Source organism: Triticum urartu, chromosome 7 (assembly GCF_003073215.2).
Source record: "Triticum urartu cultivar G1812 chromosome 7, Tu2.1, whole genome shotgun sequence".
Lineage (NCBI taxonomy): Eukaryota > Viridiplantae > Streptophyta > Magnoliopsida > Poales > Poaceae > Triticum > Triticum urartu.
The window spans coordinates 32,736,713-32,755,381 of record NC_053028.1 but is presented as its reverse complement, the minus strand read 5'-3'; the positions used below and the strand labels follow the sequence as shown (position 1 = coordinate 32,755,381).

The window sequence follows — 18,669 nt, the reverse complement described above, 5'->3', positions numbered from 1 at the left end:
ACCTTGCGTGCCAACATGCTATTGAGATGGTTCTGATGTGGTATGATGGGGTGGTATCCTCCTTTGAATGATTTAAGTGACTTGACTTGGCACATGTTCACGCATGTAGTTGAAACAAATCAACATAGCCTTCACGATATTTATGTTCATGGTGGATTATATCCTACTCATGCTTGCATCCAATGTTTATTAATTTTAATGCATGTACATGGTTGTTGTCGCTCTCTAGTTGGTTGCTTCCCAGTATTTTGCTAGCCTTCACCTGTACTAAGCGGGAATACTGCTTGTGCATCCAATCCCTTAAACCCCAAAGTTATTCCAGATGAGTCCACTATACCTTCCTATATGCGGTATCTACCTACCGTTCCAAGTAAATTTGTATGTGCCAAACTCTAAACCTTCAAATAATAATCCAGTTTTGTATGCTCGAATAGCTCATGTATCAACTAGGGCTGTCTGTATCTTCCACGCTAGGCGGGTTATTCTCAAGAGGAGTGGACTCCGCTCCTCACTCACGAGAAAATGGCTGGTCACCGGGATGCCCAGTCCCATACTTTATGCAAACTAAATCAAAATAATTGCAAAACAAAACTCCCCCTGGGACTGTTGTTAGTTGGAGGCACTCGTTGTTTTGAGCAAGCCATGGATTGATGTTTGTTGGTGGAGGGGGAGTATAAACTTTACCATTCTGTTTGGGAACCGCCTATAATGTGTGTAGCATGGAAGATATCGCCATCTCTTGGTTGTTATGTTGACAATGAAAGTATACCGCTCAAAGTATTATTCACCTCTATTTCAAAACCGAGCTCTGGCACCTCTACAAATCCCTGCTTCCCTCTGCGAAGGGCCTATCTATTTACTTTTATGTTGAGTCATCACCCTCTTATTAAAAGCACTAGCTAGAGAGCGCAGCTGTCCTTTGCATTCATCACTGTTAATTCATATTGGGTGTGACCATGATTGTTTGGGTTTCGTAGTAATTTCAAAAAATTTCCTACGCACACGCAAGATCATGGTGATGCATAGCAACGAGAGGGGAGAGTATTGTCTACGTACCCTCGTAGACCACAACGGAAGCGTTGCCGCAACATAGAGGAAGTAGTCGTATGTCTTCCCGATCCGACCGATCCAAGCACCGTTACTCCGGCACCTCCGAGTTCTTGGCACACGTACAGCTCGACGACGCTCCCCGGGCTCCGATCCAGCAAAGCTTCGGGGATGAGTTCCGTCAGCACAACGGCGTGGTGACAATGATGATGTACTACCGACGCAGGGCTTCGCCTAAGCACTACAACGATATGATCGAGGTGGAATATGGTGGCAGGGGGCACCGCACACGGCTAAGGAACGATCACGTAGATCAACTTGTGTGTCTAGGGGTGCCCCCTGCCCCCGTATATAAAGGATCCAAGGGGGGGTGCGGCCGGCCCTATGGAGGCGCGCAGGAGGAGTCCTACTCCTACCGGGAGTAGGACTCCCCTCCCGTTTCCTTGTCCAACTAGGAGAGGTGGAGGGAGAATTAGAAAGGGGGGGCGCCGCCCCTCCCTCCTTGTCCAATTCAGACTAGGGGGAGAGGGGGCGCGCGGCCTGCCCTGGCAGCCCCTTCCTCTTCTGCACATTAGGCCCATGAGGCCCATTAACCCCCCGGGGGGTTCCGGTAACCCCCCGGTGCTCCGGTTTTATCCGATACTTCTCCGGAACCCTTCCGGTGTCCGAATATAGTCATCCAATATATCCATCTTTATGTCTCGACCATTTCGAGACTCCTCGTCATGTCCGTGATCACATCCGGGACTCCGAACTAACTTCGGTACATCAAAATGCACAAACTCATAATAACTGTCATCGTAACGTTAAGCGTGCGGACCCTACGGTTCGAGGACAATGTAGACATGACTGAGACAAATCTCCGGTCAATAACCAATAGCGGGACCTGGATGCCCATATTGGCTCCTACATATTCTTCGAAGATCTTTTATCGGTCAGACCGCATAACAACATACGTTGTTCCCTTTGTCATCGGTATGTTACTTGCCCGAGATTCGATCGTCGGTATCCAATACCTAGTTCAATCTCGTTATCGGCAAGTCTCTTTACTCGTTCCGTAATACATCATCTTGCAACTAACTCATTAGTTGCAATGCTTGCAAGGCTTATGTGACGTGCATTACTGAGAGGGCCCAGAGATACCTCTCCGACAATCGGAGTGACAAATCCAATTCTCGAAATACGCCAACCCAACATCTACCTTTGGAAACACCTGTAGAGCTCCTTTATAATCACCCAGTTACGTTGTGATGTTTGGTAGCACACAAAGTGTTCCTCCGGTAAACGGGAGTTGCATAATCTCATAGTCATAGGAACATGTATAAGTCATGAAGAAAGCAATAGCAACATACTAAATGATCGGCTGCTAAGCTAATGGAATGGGTCATGTCAATCAGATCATTCAACTAATGATGTGACCTCGTTAATCAAATAACAACACTTTGTTGATGGTTAGGAAACATAACCATCTTTGATTAACGAGCTAGTCAATTAGAGGCATACTAGTGACTCTTAGTTTGTCTATGTATTCACACATGTATTATGTTTCCGGTTAATACAATTCTTGCATGAATAATAAACATTTATCATGATATAAGGAAATAAATAATAACTTTATTATTGCCTCTAGGGCATATTTCCTTCAGAAACCCATGCCTTTTCCTCCCAAACCATCCAAGAAAAAGGATGATGAGGATTTTGAGCGCTTTGCTGAAATGATTAGACCTATCTTTTTGCGTATGTGATTGACTGATATGCTCAAAATGAATCCTTATGCTAAGTACATGAAACATATTGTTACAAATGAAAGAAAGATACCAGAAGCTGAAATTTCCACCATGCTTGCTAATTATACTTTTAAGGGTGGAATACCAAAGAAACTTGGAGATCCAGGAGTACCTACTATACCATGCTCCATTAAAAGAAACTATGTTAAAACTACTTTATGTGATCTTGGAGCCGGTGTTAGTGTTATGCCTCTCTCTTTATATCATAGACTTGACTTGAATAAGTTGACACCTACTGAAATATCTTTGCAAATGGCTGATAAATCAACTGCTATACCTGTCGGTATTTGTGAGGATGTGCCTGTTGTGGTTGCAAATGTTACTATTTTAACGGACTTTGTTATTCTTGATATTCCCGAGGATGATAGTATGTCTATTATTCTTTGAAGACATTTTCTTAATACTGCAGGGGCTGTTATTGATTGCAACAAAAGCAATGTCACTTTTCATGTTAATGGTAATGAGCATACGGTACACTTTCCGAGGAAACAACCTCAAGTTCATAGTATCAAGTCTATCGGAAAAATTCCGTCGATTATATTTGGAGGTTTTGAATTTCCTCTTCCTACTGTCAAGAAGAAATATGATATACTTATTATTGGGGATGTGCATACCCCCGTTGAGGTAACCTAGTGTTATTCGACATTTCTCTGGTTTCATGTTAATCGAAATGAGTTTGTTAACAAGACTTGATCAACCTTGTTAGTGGATTCCTTTTGATAAGCATGAGATGGATGAAACTAGAAGCACAACCTTCTGTACCCTCTCTATACTTTTTGTTATTTAGTTGAAATAAAGTAAAAATAGTATTTTCTATCTGTTTCCTGATTTATCCATGCAATATAAAAATGTCCCAAAAATAAAAGTCCTCAGAATGACATGCCAATTTAATATGATTTTTTCGGGAATATTTGAGGATTTATGGTGCAAAATTACCGCGGGGGAGCTGCCACCTGGTCACGAGGGTGGAGGGCGCGCCCTACCCCCCTGGGCGTGCCCCCTGCCTCGTGGGCCCACGGTGGCCCTCCTCCACTTATTCCTGCACCCATCCTCTTCTTCTTGCTCCCACAAACACGAAAAACCAACTCAAGCACGAGTTCCAGCCCTCTTTGCTGCCATTTTCGATCTCCTTGCTCAAAGCACCTCTCACAAAACTGCTTGGGGAGATTGTTCCTTGGTATGTGACTCCTCCATTGGTCCAATTAGTTTTTGTTCTAGTGCTTTATACATTGCAATTTTTTGCTGCTTAGGTGACCCTGTTCTTGAGCTTGCATGTCAAATTTATATGGTCAAAAGTAGTTTTGATGCATGATATAGGCTCTAGGCACCTGTAGGAGTGGTTGCTATCAATATTATTGAGTTTGGTTTACTTTTATTTTGAAGTTACTAAAAAATTTCAGAATTTTTCAGAGGAAGAAAAAATGCTTAGGAAGATGTTCCAAGGTGGTTCTTCAAAGAAGAAAGGACCCAGGCTTGCAATGCGTGATGTTGACGAAGAGCCACCAAGAGATGCTCCAGTGCGTCCTTGTGAGTGGCCTTCTGGAAATTTTATGGATCGAGCGGGAATAAAAGAAGAATTCAACGCATATTTGCGTAATGCTGATCTTGTGAGCTTCGAGGAAGAGAAGTGCAGTCAGTATCATAACCTCACTAGTTCCTATGTGAGGAGGTTTGAATTTTCCACTTCACGTAATTCTCCAATTGTCCTGTTTGATCTTTATGATAAATCTTATACCATGGACTTAGAGGATTTTACAACTACATGCAAACTTCCACAATGGGGTAGTATAAGGGATCCTCGCAAATCTGAATTTAGAGATTTTCTTGCTAATATAACTGTGGGAGAATCTAGAGATATTACACAAGCTACCATAGGGAGCATCCACTTTCCTGCTATATATTATTTTGCTCTCTTCATAGGTAGATGCATAAATGGTAAAGATGAGGCATGTCAGGTGTGTGTCCCTGACCTCAGTATTCTTAGGAGTGCTGTGTTAGGAGACAAATCATATAATTTGGGAGCCATTGTTGCACGTAGATTGCATCTTAATAGACTTAATGGAGATTTATTTGGTGGAATTTATGAAACTCGTGTAGCTAATTTTCTTGGTATAGATGTACGCGAAGATGATATTGAATTACCTCCTGCCTATCTAGATTTTAATGCTATGGTTCACCACCATTTTGTCGAGAGGAATGAATCACCTCTCCAGTACCGACTAATCTTTGACAGACGGCGTGCTGTCCATATTACTCTCCCTGCTCCTGCTTTCTTTGATTATCAGGCAAGAGGAGGATATACTATTACTAGAGAGGAGGCAGATGAGTACGAGAGGAGGGCTGAGGCCGCTCGTCGCCACACTGCAGCTCAGGAGGCGATAGCCACTGCGTCATAGTACGACCCCAACAACTATTATTATGGATATCAGCCAGGCCATCCGTGGCCATAGACCAACTTAGGACAGAAGCCTAAGCTTGGGGGAGTACGTATTTCTCACCGACATTACATTTATGTTCACACACACACTCATTGCTAGATGTCGGGGTTCATACTTTTTCATTGTATCATCCATGCTAGTTTAGTTCCTTTTATGCTTTCTTCTTGTGTGTTTGATAAACCTTAAGAAAAACCAAAAAATTAGTAGTAGTTTACTTTTCTTGCTATAGTAATAATTAAAAAGAAAACCCAAAAATATTTCATGTTCTTCTTTTGCTTGTTGGGAGCTTTCCCGTGTAAATAGTTTTATTTCTTTCCTTTTCTTTGGGGGTCAGTAGGAGAAGACCATGATTAAATTGTTGAAGTGGCTCTTATATGCTTTATTGTTGATTTAACCAAGAGCCCATATTGCTTTGTCTTCTCCTGTTTATTGAACGCTCGCAGATTCCATCTTAGTCCAATGCACGTGCATTCTTATTATTATTCACATCGTTCGGTCGTGCAAGTGAAAGGCAATTATGATGATATATGATGGACTGACTGAGATGAGAAAAGCTGGTATGAACTCGACCTCTTTTGTTTTTGTAAATATGATGAGTTCATCGTTCTTAATTCAGCTTGTTATGAATAAACATGTTTGCAATGACAATTAGAGATCATAGTTGTTTGTGCCATGCTTGATTAGCGATGAGTTATAATGGTTCACCTTGCGTGCCAACATGCTATTGAGATGGTTCTGATGTGGTATGATGGGGTGGTATCCTCCTTTGAATGATTTAAGTGACTTGACTTGGCACATGTTCACGCATGTAGTTGAAACAAATCAACATAGCCTTCACGATATTTATGTTCATGGTGGATTATATCCTACTCATGCTTGCATCCAATGTTTATTAATTTTAATGCATGTACATGGTTGTTGTCGCTCTCTAGTTGGTTGCTTCCCAGTATTTTGCTAGCCTTCACCTGTACTAAGCGGGAATACTGCTTGTGCATCCAATCCCTTAAACCCCAAAGTTATTCCAGATGAGTCCACTATACCTTCCTATATGCGGTATCTACCTACCGTTCCAAGTAAATTTGTATGTGCCAAACTCTAAACCTTCAAATAATAATCCAGTTTTGTATGCTCGAATAGCTCATGTATCAACTAGGGCTGTCTGTATCTTCCACGCTAGGCGGGTTATTCTCAAGAGGAGTGGACTCCGCTCCTCACTCACGAGAAAATGGCTGGTCACCGGGATGCCCAGTCCCATACTTTATGCAAACTAAATCAAAATAATTGCAAAACAAAACTCCCCCTGGGACTGTTGTTAGTTGGAGGCACTCGTTGTTTTGAGCAAGCCATGGATTGATGTTTGTTGGTGGAGGGGGAGTATAAACTTTACCATTCTGTTTGGGAACCGCCTATAATGTGTGTAGCATGGAAGATATCGCCATCTCTTGGTTGTTATGTTGACAATGAAAGTATACCGCTCAAAGTATTATTCACCTCTATTTCAAAACCGAGCTCTGGCACCTCTACAAATCCCTGCTTCCCTCTGCGAAGGGCCTATCTATTTACTTTTATGTTGAGTCATCATCCTCTTATTAAAAAGCACCTAGCTAGAGAGCGCAGCTGTCCTTTGCATTCATCACTGTTAATTCATATTGGGTGTGACCATGATTGTTTGGGTTTCGTAGTAATTTCAAAAATTTCCTACGCACACGCAAGATCATGGTGATGCATAGCAACGAGAGGGGAGAGTGTTGTCTACGTACCCTCGTAGACCACAACGGAAGCGTTGACGCAACATAGAGGAAGTAGTCGTACGTCTTCCCGATCCGACCGATCCAAGCACCGTTACTCCGGCACCTCCGAGTTCTTAGCACACGTACAGCTCGATGACGCTCCCCGGGCTCCGATCCAGCAAAGCTTCGGGGATGAGTTCCGTCAGCACAACGGCGTGGTGACGATGATGATGTTCTACCGACGCAGGGCTTCGCCTAAGCACTACAACGATATGATCGAGGTGGAATATGGTGGCAGGGGGCACCGCACACGGCTAAGGAACGATCACGTGGATCAACTTGTGTGTCTAGGGGTGCCCCCTGCCCCCGTATATAAAGGATCCAAGGGGGGGTGCGGCCGGCCCTATGGAGGCGCGCAGGAGGAGTCCTACTCCTACCGGGAGTAGGACTCCCCTCCCGTTCCTTGTCCAACTAGGAGAGGTGGAGGGAGAATAGGAAAGGGGGGGCGCCGCCCCTCCCTCCTTGTCCAATTCGGACTAGGGGGAGAGGGGGCGCGCGGCCTGCCCTGGCAGCCCCTTCCTCTTCTCCACATTAGGCCCATGAGGCCCATTAACCCCCCGGGGGGTTCCGGTAACCCCCCGGTGCTCCGGTTTTATCCGATACTTCTCCGGAACCCTTCCGGTGTCCGAATATAGTCATCCAATATATCAATCTTTATGTCTCGACCATTTCGAGACTTCCTCGTCATGTCCGTGATCACATCCGGGACTCCGAACTAACTTCGGTACATCAAAATGCACAAACTCATAATAACTGTCATCGTAACGTTAAGCGTGCGGACCCTACGGTTCGAGGACAATGTAGACATGACTGAGACAAATCTCCGGTCAATAACCAATAGCGGGACCTGGATGCCCATATTGGCTCCTACATATTCTTCGAAGATCTTTTATCGGTCAGACCGCATAACAACATACGTTGTTCCCTTTGTCATCGGTATGTTACTTGCCCGAGATTCGATCGTCGGTATCCAATACCTAGTTCAATCTCGTTATCGGCAAGTCTCTTTACTCGTTCCGTAATACATCATCTTGCAACTAACTCATTAGTTGCAATGCTTGCAAGGCTTATGTGATGTGCATTACTGAGAGGGCCCAGAGATACCTCTCCGACAATCGAAGTGACAAATCCAATTCTCGAAATACGCCAACCCAACATCTACCTTTGGAAACACCTGTAGAGCTCCTTTATAATCACCCAGTTACGTTGTGATGTTTGGTAGCACACAAAGTGTTCCTCCGGCAAATGGGAGTTGCATAATCTCATAGTCATAGGAACATGTATAAGTCATGAAGAAAGCAATAGCAACATACTAAACGATCGGATGCTAAGCTAATGGAATGGGTCATGTCAATCAGATCATTCACCTAATGATGTGATCCCATTAATCAAATAACAACTCTTTGTTCATGGTTAGGAACCATCTTTGATTAATGAGCTAGTCAAGTAGAGGCATACTAGTGACACTTTGTTTGTCTATGTATTCACACATGTATTATGTTTCCGGTTAATACAATTCTAGCATGAATAATAAACATTTATCATGATATAAGGAAATTAATAATAACTTTATTATTGCCTCTAGGGCATATTTCCTTCAGTCTCCCACTTGCACTAGAGTCAATAATCTAGATTACACAGTAATGATTCTAACACCCATGGAGCTTTGGTGTTGATCATGTTTTGCTCGTGGAAGAGGCTTAGTCAACGGGTCTGCAACTTTCAGATCCGTATGTATCTTGCAAATCTCTATGTCTCCCACCTGGACTAGATCCCGGATGGAATTGAAGCGTCTCTTGATGTGCTTGGTTCTCTTGTGAAATCTGGATTCCTTTGCCAAGGCAATTGCACCAGTATTGTCACAAAAGATTTTCATTGGACCCGATGCACTAGGTATGACACCTAGATCGGATATGAACTCCTTCATCCAGACTCCTTCGTTTGCTGCTTCCGAAGCAGCTATGTACTCCGCTTCACATGTAGATCCCGCTACGATGCTTTGTTTAGAACTGCACCAACTGACAGCTCCACTGTTTAATGTAAACACGTATCCGGTTTGCGATTTAGAATCGTCCGGATCAGTGTCAAAGCTTGCATCAACGTAACCTTTTACGGTGAGCTCTTTGTCACCTCCATATACGAGAAACATATCCTTAGTCCTATTCAGGTATTTCAGGATGTTCTTGACCGCTGTCCAGTGATCCACTCCTGGATTACTTTGGTACCTCCCTGCTAAGCTTATAGCAAGGCACACATCAGGTCTGGTACACGGCATTGCATACATGATAGAGCCTATGGCTGAAGCATAGGGAACATCTTTCATTTTCTCTCTATCTTCTGCAATGGTCAGGCATTGAGTCTGACTCAACTTCACACCTTGTAACACAGGCAAGAACCCTTTCTTTGCTTGATCCATTTTGAACTTTTTCAAAATCTTGTCAAGGTATGTGCTTTGTGAAAGTCCAATTAAGCGTTTTGATCTATCTCTATAGATCTTTATGCCTAATATGTAAGCAGCTTCACCGAGGTCTTTCATTGAAAAACTCTTATTCAAGTATCTCTTTATACTATCCAGAAATTCTATATCATTTCCAATCAGTAATATGTCATCCACATATAATATAAGAAATGCTACAGAGCTCCTCACTTTATTGTAAATACAGGCTTCTCCGAAAGTCTGTATAAAACCAAATGCTTTGATCACACTATCAAAACGTTTATTCCAACTCCGAGAGGCTTGCACCAGTCCATAAATGGATCCCTGGAGCTTGCACACTTTGTTAGCTCCCTTTGGATCGACAAAACCTTCCAGTTGCATCATATACAACTCTTCTTCCAGAAATCCATTCAGGAATGCAGTTTTGACATCCATCTGCCAAATTTCATAATAATAAAATGTGGCAATTGCTAACATGATTCGGACAGACTTAAGCATCGCTACGGGTGAGAAGCTCTCATCGTAGTCAACCCCTTGAACTTGTCGAAAACCTTTTGCGACAAGTCGAGCTTTGTAGACAGTAACATTACCGTCAGCGTCAGTCTTCTTCTTGAAGATCCATTTATTCTCAATTGCTTGCCGATCATCGGGCAAGTCAACCAAAGTCCATACTTTGTTCTCATACATGGATCCCATCTCAGATTTCATGGCTTCAAGCCATTTGGCGGAATCTGGGCTCACCATCGCTTCTTCATAGTTCGTAGGTTCATCATGATCTAGTAGCATGACTTCCAGAACTGGATTACCGTACCACTCTGGCGCGGATCTCACTCTGGTTGATCTACGAGGTTCAGTAGTATCTTGTTCTGAAGTTTCATGATCATTATCATTAACTTCCTCACTTATTGGTGTAGGTGTCGCAGAAACAGTTTTCTGTGATGTACTACTTTCCAATAAAGGAGCAGGTACAGTTACCTCGTCAAGTTCTACTTTCCTCCCACTCACTTCTTTCGAGAGAAACTCCTTCTCCAGAAAGTTTCTGAATTTAGCAACAAAAGTCTTGCCTTCGGATCTGTGATAGAAGGTGTATCCAATAGTTTCCTTTGGATATCCTATGAAGACACATTTCTCCGATTTGGGTTCGAGCTTATCAGGTTGAAGCTTTTTCACATAAGCATCGCAGCCCCAAACTTTCAGAAACAACAACTTTGGTTTCTTGCCAAACCACAGTTCATAAGGCGTCGTCTCAACGCATTTTGATGGTGCCCTATTTAACGTGAATGCGGCCGTCTATAGCGTATCCCCAAAACGATAGCGGTAAATCAGTAAGAGACATCATAGATAGCACCATATCTAGTAAAGTACGATTACGACGTTCGGACACACCATTACGCTGTGGTGTTCCGAGTGGCGTGAGTTGCGAAACTATTCCACAATTTTTCAAATGTACACCAAACTCGTAACTCAAATATTCTCCTCCACGATCAGATCGTATTTTCTTGTTATGATGATTTTCAACTTCACTCTGAAATTCTTTGAACTTTTCAAATGTTTCAGACTTATGTTTCATTAAGTAGATATACCCATATCTGCTTAAGTCATCTGTGAAGGTGAGAAAATAACGATATCCGCCACGAGCCTCAACATTCATCGGACCACATACATCTGTATGTATGATTTCCAACAAATCTGTTGCTCTCTCCATAGTACCGGAGAACGGTGTTTTAGTCATCTTGCCCATGAGGCACGGTTCGCAAGTACCAAGTGATTCATAATCAAGTGGTTCCAAAAGTCCATCAGTATGGAGTTTCTTCATGCGCTTTATTCCGATATGACCTAAACGGCAGTGCCACAAATAAGTTGCACTATCATTATCAACTCTGCATCTTTTGGCTTCTACATTATGAATATGTGTATCACTACTATCGAGATTCAACAAGAATAGACCACTCTTTAAAGGTGCATGACCATACAAGATATTACTCATATAAATAGAACAACCATTATTCTCTGATTTAAATGAATAACCATCTCGCATTAAACAAGATCCAGATATAATGTTCATGCTCAACGCTGGCACCAAATAACACTTATTTAGGTCTAATACTAATCCCGAAGGTAGATGTAGAGGTAGCGTGCCGACCGCGATCACATCGACTTTGGAACCGTTTCGTAGTAATTTCAAAAAAATTCCTACGCACACGCAAGATCATGGTGATGCATAGCAACGAGAGGGGAGAGTATTGTCTATGTACCCTCATAGACCGCAACGGAAGCGTTGACGCAACGTAGAGGAAGTAGTCATACGTCTTCCCGATCCGACCGATACAAGCACCGTTACTCCGGCACCTCCGAGTTCTTGGCGCACGTACAGCTCGATGACGCTCCCCGGGCTCCGATCCAGCAAAGCTTCGGGGATGAGTTCCGTCAGCACAACGGCGTGGTGACGATGATGATGTACTACCGACGCAGGGCTTCGCCTAAGCACTACAACGATATGATCGAGGTGGAATATGGTGGCAGGGGGCACCGCACACGGCTAAGGAACGATCACGTAGATCTACTTGTGTGTCTAGGGGTGCCCCCTGCCCCCGTATATAAAGGATCCAAGGGGGGGTGCGGCCGGCCCTATGGAGGCGCGCAGGAGGAGTCCTACTCCTACCGGGAGTAGGACTCCCCTCCCGTTTCCTTGTCCAACTAGGAGAGGTGGAGGGAGAATAGGAAAGGGGGGGGGGCGCCGCCCCTCCCTCCTTATCCAATTCGTACTAGGGGGAGAGGGGGCGCGCGGCCTGCCCTGGCAGCCCCTTCCTCTTCTCCACATTAGGCCCATGAGGCCCATTAACCCCCCGGGGGGTTCCGGTAACCCCCCGGTGCTCTAGTTTTATCCGATACTTCTCCGGAACCCTTCCGGTGTCCGAATATAGTCATCCAATATATCAATCTTTATGTCTCGACCATTTCGAGACTCCTCCTCCTCGTCATGTCCGTGATCACATCCGGGACTCCGAACTAACTTCGGTACATCAAAATGCATAAACTCATAATAACTGTCATCGTAACGTTAAGCGTGCGGACCCTACGGTTCGAGAACAATGTAGACATGACGAGAATCTCCGGTCAATAACCAATAGCGGGACCTGGATGCCATATTGGCTCCTACATATTCTACGAAGATCTTTATCGGTCAGACCGCATAACAACATACGTTGTTCCCTTTGTCATCGGTATGTTACTTGCCCGAGATTCGATCGTCGGTATCTCAATACCTAGTTCAATCTCGTTACCGGCAAGTCTCTTTACTCGTTTCGTAATACATCATCTTGCAACTAACTCATTAGTTGTAATGCTTGCAAGGCTTATGTGATGTGCATTACCGAGAGGGCCCAGAGATACCTCTCCGACAATCGGAGTGACAAATCCTAATCTCGAAATACGCCAACCCAATCTACCTTTGGAGACACCTGTAAGAGCTCCTTTATAATCACCCAGTTACGTTACGTTGTGACGTTTGGTAGCACACAAAGTGTTCCTCCGGCAAACGGGAGTTGCATAATCTCATAGTCATAGGAACATGTATAAGTCATGAAGAAAGCAATAGCAACATACTAAACGATCGGATGCTAAGCTAATGGAATGGGTCATGTCAATCAGATCATTCACCTAATGATGTGATCCCATTAATCAAATAACAACTCTTTGTTCATGGTTAGGAACCATCTTTGATTAATGAGCTAGTCAAGTAGAGGCATACTAGTGACACTTTGTTTGTCTATGTATTCACACATGTATTATGTTTCCGGTTAATACAATTCTAGCATGAATAATAAACATTTATCATGATATAAGGAAATAAATAATAACTTTATTATTGCCTCTAGGGCATATTTCCTTCAATGATTGGATCTCTTTTACTATGAATTACAATGTCTAGTCAGTCCTTGATCTTTAAAGGTGCTCTGCATTTATGTTTTGCGGTCTCAGAAAGGGCTAGCAAGATACCATCTTGTTATATCATATTATGATTGTTTTGAGAAAGTGTTGTCATCCGAGATTTATTATTATGGCTTGCTAGTTGATTATGCTATTGATATGGGTAATCATGAGACCTGAGAATTATTGAAAATGTGGTTAGTTATAATCTTTGCTGAAAACTTGAATGCTAGCTTGACATATTTATAACAACAAGACCAAACAGAGTTTGTAAAAGTTTTTCTTTATTTCTTTCAGTTTGTCAACTGAATTTCTTGAGGACAAGCAAGGGTTTAAGCTTGGGGGAGTTGATACGTCTCTGTCGTATCTACTTTTCCAAACACTTTTGCCCTTGTTTTGGACTCCAACTTGTATGATTTGAATGGAACTAACCGGGACTGACGTTGTTTTCAGCAGAACTGCCATGATGTTGTTTTATGTGCAGAAAACAAAAGTTCCCGGAATGACCTGAAACTCCATAGAATATCTTACAATAAATAATAAAAAAAATCCTTGCTAAACATGAAGACCAGGGGGCCCACACCCTATCCACGAGGGTGGGGGGGGCGCCCCCTACCTCGTGAGCCCCTTGGAGACCTCCCGACTCCAACTCCAACTCTATATATTTGCTTTCGGGGAGAAAAAAAAATAGAAGAGAAGATTTCATCGCGTTTTACGATACGGAGCCGCCGCCAAGCCCTAAAACCTCTCGGGCGGGCTGATCTGGAGTCCGTTCGGGGCTCCGGAGAGGGGGATTCGTCGCCATCGTCATCATCAACCATCCTCCATCACCAATTTCATGATGCTCACCGTCGTGCGTGAGTAATTTCATCGTAGGCTTGCTGGACGGTGATGGGTTGGATGAGATTTACCATGTAATCGAGTTAGTTTTGTTAGGGTTTGATCCCTAATATCCACTATGTCTGAGATTGATGTTGCTATGACTTTGTTATGCTTAATGCTTGTCACTAGGGCCCAAGTGCCATGATTTCAGATCTGAACCTATTATGTTTTCATCAATATATGAGAGTTCTTGATCCTATCTTGCAAGTCTATAGTAACCTATTATGTGTTATGATCCATTAACCCCGAAGTGACAATAATCGGGATAGTTACCGGTGATGACCGTAGTTTGAGGAGTTCATGTATTCACTATGTGCTAATGCTTTGTTCCGGTTCTCTATTAAAAGGAGACCTTAATATCCCTTAATTTCCATTAGGACCCCGCTTCCACGGGAGGGTAGGACAAAAGATGTCATGCAAGTTCTTTTCCATAAGCACGTATGACTATATTCGGAATACATGCCTACATTACATTGATGAATTGGAGCTAGTTCTGTGTCACCCTATGTTATGACTGTTACATGATGAACCACATCCGGCATAAAAATCCATCACTGATCCGATGCCTACGAGCTTTCCATATACTGGTTTACGCTTATTTACTTTCCCATTGCTATTGTTACAATCACTACATAATACCAAAAATATTACTTTGCTTTCATTACTCTTTTGTTACCGTTACCACCACTATCATATTACTTTGCTGCTAAACACTTTGTTGCAGATACTAAGTTTCCGGGTGTGGTTGAATTGACAACTCAGCTGCTAATACTTGAGAATATTCTTTGGCTCCCCTTGTGTCGAATCAATAAATTTGTGTTGAATACTCTACCCTCGAAAGTTGTTGCGATCCCCTATACTTGTGGGTTATCACAAGCCTACGATTGAATTACTCACGCACGACGGTGAGCATCATGAAATTGGTGATGGAGGATGGTTGATGATGACGATGGCGACGGATTCCCCTCTCCGGAGCCCCGAACGGACTCCAGATCAGCCCTCCCGGGAGTTTTTGGGCTTGGCGGCGGCTCCGTACCGTAAAACGCGATGATTCTTCCTCCCTTATTTTTTTCTCCCCAAAAGTTAATATATAGAGTTGGAGTTGAGGTCGGAGGAGCTCCAGGGGGCCCACGAGGTAGGGGGCGCGCCCAGGGGGGCAGGCGCGCCCCCACCCTCGTGGCTAGGGTGTGGCCCCCCTGGTCTTGATCTTTTGCCTGGATTTTTTATTATTTCCAAAAATAGTCTCCGTAAAGTTTCAGGTCATTCCGAGAACTTTTGTTTCTGCACATAAATAACAACATGGCAATTCTGCTGAAAACAGCGTCACTCCAGGTTAGTTTCATTCAAATCATGCAAGTTAGAGTCCAAAACAAGGGCAAAAGAGTTTGGAAAAGTAGATACGACGGTGCCGTATTAGGTGCCACGACGACCGAGGTCTGTGCGACAGGCCTCACCTAGACGAAGATCGGTGCTTCAGCATTAAGCTCGAGGAGACATTCGATGTTGAAACGGTACGCAACGACGACAAGTGTTTTTTTCGTAATTAAGCACGACTTCAACTATTCCAGTGTGTAATTTTCATCTTTTACAATTCGACTAGCTTATCCCATGCCATGCAAGACGCTATATCTTGGAGAGGATGGGTTTTGAAGACCATGAAAAAATGGAAACAAAGAAAATTCACCTAAGGAGCCATCATGGTATGGATTTCGAAGTAAAACTGTATAATTCTGAGAGCGTAACCCATTTTAGTTGCAAAAAATGGGAAGCACTTTACAAGATGTATGGTTTTCATGAGGATATGCTTGTCACCATGGATCTTGGTGATCCTGAAATCAGGCAAGACAATATGGACATTTGGGTCCTTGTTGATACGCCTCCAAATCTACCGCTATGTGAGTTTCTCAAACATAGTTATTAACTAATTTATATTGTTTATTTTAAAATAGTTGACAGCTTATTTCTGTTGACAGCTTTTTTCATTGTTCAAAGAATGTGCGGAAGATGGTAGACAAAACCCACTACACCGATGGCTCCGAATTAAATTATCAGGAGAAAAATCATCTGATCGCATTTTGTACTTATATTGAGAATTACAATATCTACAATCAAACTCCTCAACATTATGGTCAATACGTGCCACTAGTGCACGTGTTGAACCATGGTAACTACCATGGAGATATCCTGGTAAGATTTTTTACTATTACGACATCCGTGCATCTTTTGCATACTTCTAAAACTAGTACATCATTGCTAACTATGAAGTTATTAGTATGTTTTTCAACAGAGAATCTCAGTGGATTGTGTGCCTCATTTGATGTATCAGAATGGTAGCCTTGATGTTTTGAACATACATCCAGGTCATCCTATGAATCTGAACTGTCCATACCGGATTTCTATAGAAGTGAAGACATGCTAATCAAAGAATGGAAAAAATGTATGGACAGTCGTAAGGAGGTTCTTGGAAGCAAAAGGAAGCGAAGCGCAAGAATTGGAGACAGGATGATCTCCATTCTCCATAATGGAGAGTCAGGGTCTATATTGTTTTATGCTATTTTACCTTAAAGAGGGTATTTAGGTCCTACCTAATACTGATGATCATGTGCTAAGAACAATTAAGTAGGATTGGTTCGATGACTATGAGGATGATGATCGTATGACTTGTTATTAATAACGAGTAGAAGTTGTATGATGATGATTAGTAAGACTTGTTATTATGATGATGCATGATGCGAGCATGAAGAGTTATTATATATCAGTGGGTGAAATGAACATGGATTGGATTGAAGTGAAGGCAACATACATGTGGTGCATGTCGAAAGTAGTACAATCCAAACTTGATCAAGTTAGGATTAGTATTACTTTCGACATGCACCACATATTGCCTTCACTTCAATCTAAGCCATGTTTAGGCATAGCAGTAGCGTTGGTAAACCAAACACGGAGATAAGAGAGGACACTTCTCTCTATTAGCTAGCTAACAACCTAAATTAACCCACAAAACCCCTGAACCACCCCCTTTCAGAAAAACAAAAACCTCAGCTCCTGCTACCTGCTGACGCATGGATGCCTTTTGGTCCCGGTTGGTGCCACCAACCGGGACCAAAGGCCCTCCTGCCTAGGCTCGCCGCAACGGCCACGTGGAGGCCCATCTGTCTCAGTTCGTGTAAGAACCGGGACTAAAGGCCTAGAGCATTAGTAACGACCCTTTAGTCCCGGTTCGCCAACCGGGACAGCTGGGCCTTACGAATCAGGACAAATGGCCCTTTTTCTACTAGTGGATGGAGGTGGGGAGAGTTTTTCTGTTGGAGTTTGAGGAGATACGCAAGAGATTCTTTTTTTAGGTGGAGCTACATGAGAGATTGAGAGAGTTGGGTTGTGGGGAATAGATACGTACGTGAGAGCCTTTTCTTGTTGAAGAGAGAGAGATGCGTGAGGGATTAGGACAGATTTTGTAGAGGTATTTTTTTTCCTAAAATCTTGAAAATGCACGCGCACTATTTGGCCAGATCGAGCGGCCGGCTCCTGGCCGCTCGATCTCACTCGTCTTGTCGCGCGCGTGGCCAGGTGCCACCTGGTCGGGGCGCACTATCTAGCCTCCCGAGCTCGGTCTCCAGCCTCGCCTCGCCGATCCCATCTACAGGCGCAGCTACTCCTCGACATCTGGCGTCCTCCACCGTCGACCCCGCCATGAGCACCACCCTCCTCCCCACCCGCGACGCCGCCGACCAACTCAGTGGGTAGCCGCTGCCGCATCCGCTCGGATCTGTCTGCTCGGTGGAGATTCATGGCAGGAGGTCGAGGAGAGGGAGGAGGCGGCTGCATCGGGGGAGGTCGCCGTGCTAATCCTGGTGGTGGTGCTACGACCTGCTGCGGCCCCTCCTTCCCCGGCATCGCGGACTACCACATCAAAGTGGTGTGGAGCCGAAGCAGCAACAACGCCGTTTCCTCCCATTTTTTAGCAATACGATTGAAGCAGCCGCCGGAGTTCTTGGGAGGGGACCTGCAAGTAGGAGGACGCCTCCCTCCGGATCCGTTGATCCAGATGGCTGGGAGTGCAGGAGAAGGGCACGGCGGCCGGATCTGTCATGGCTGGGGGTGGAGGACGCGGCGGTGTGCATGCATCGTTGTGAACGGGAAGAAGGGAGCACGGGGCAGATTTGAGGAGCGGGAAGTACAGGCGACCGTGGGTGGCTTCGTTGTTGAGGAGAAGGGCGCAGCGGCCGGATTTGTCGGGCTGGGTTTGGAGGACGGCGAGGCGGCGTACTCTGCGGCCGGATGCTGCTGCATGTTCAGCCGTCTGGCTGGAGTTGGCTGTTTGAGCTCGTCAGTTGGCTGTGTTCACTCTTGTCCGTGGA

The 18,669-nt window shown here is 44.1% G+C and overlaps 1 pseudogene; it reads left to right on the top strand.

The window, feature by feature from the left end:
* LOC125518249 overlaps nt 1-18,055 on the top strand; it is a 28,201-nt pseudogene extending 10,146 nt beyond the window's left edge.
* The last annotated feature ends 614 nt before the right edge of the window (nt 18,056-18,669 follow it).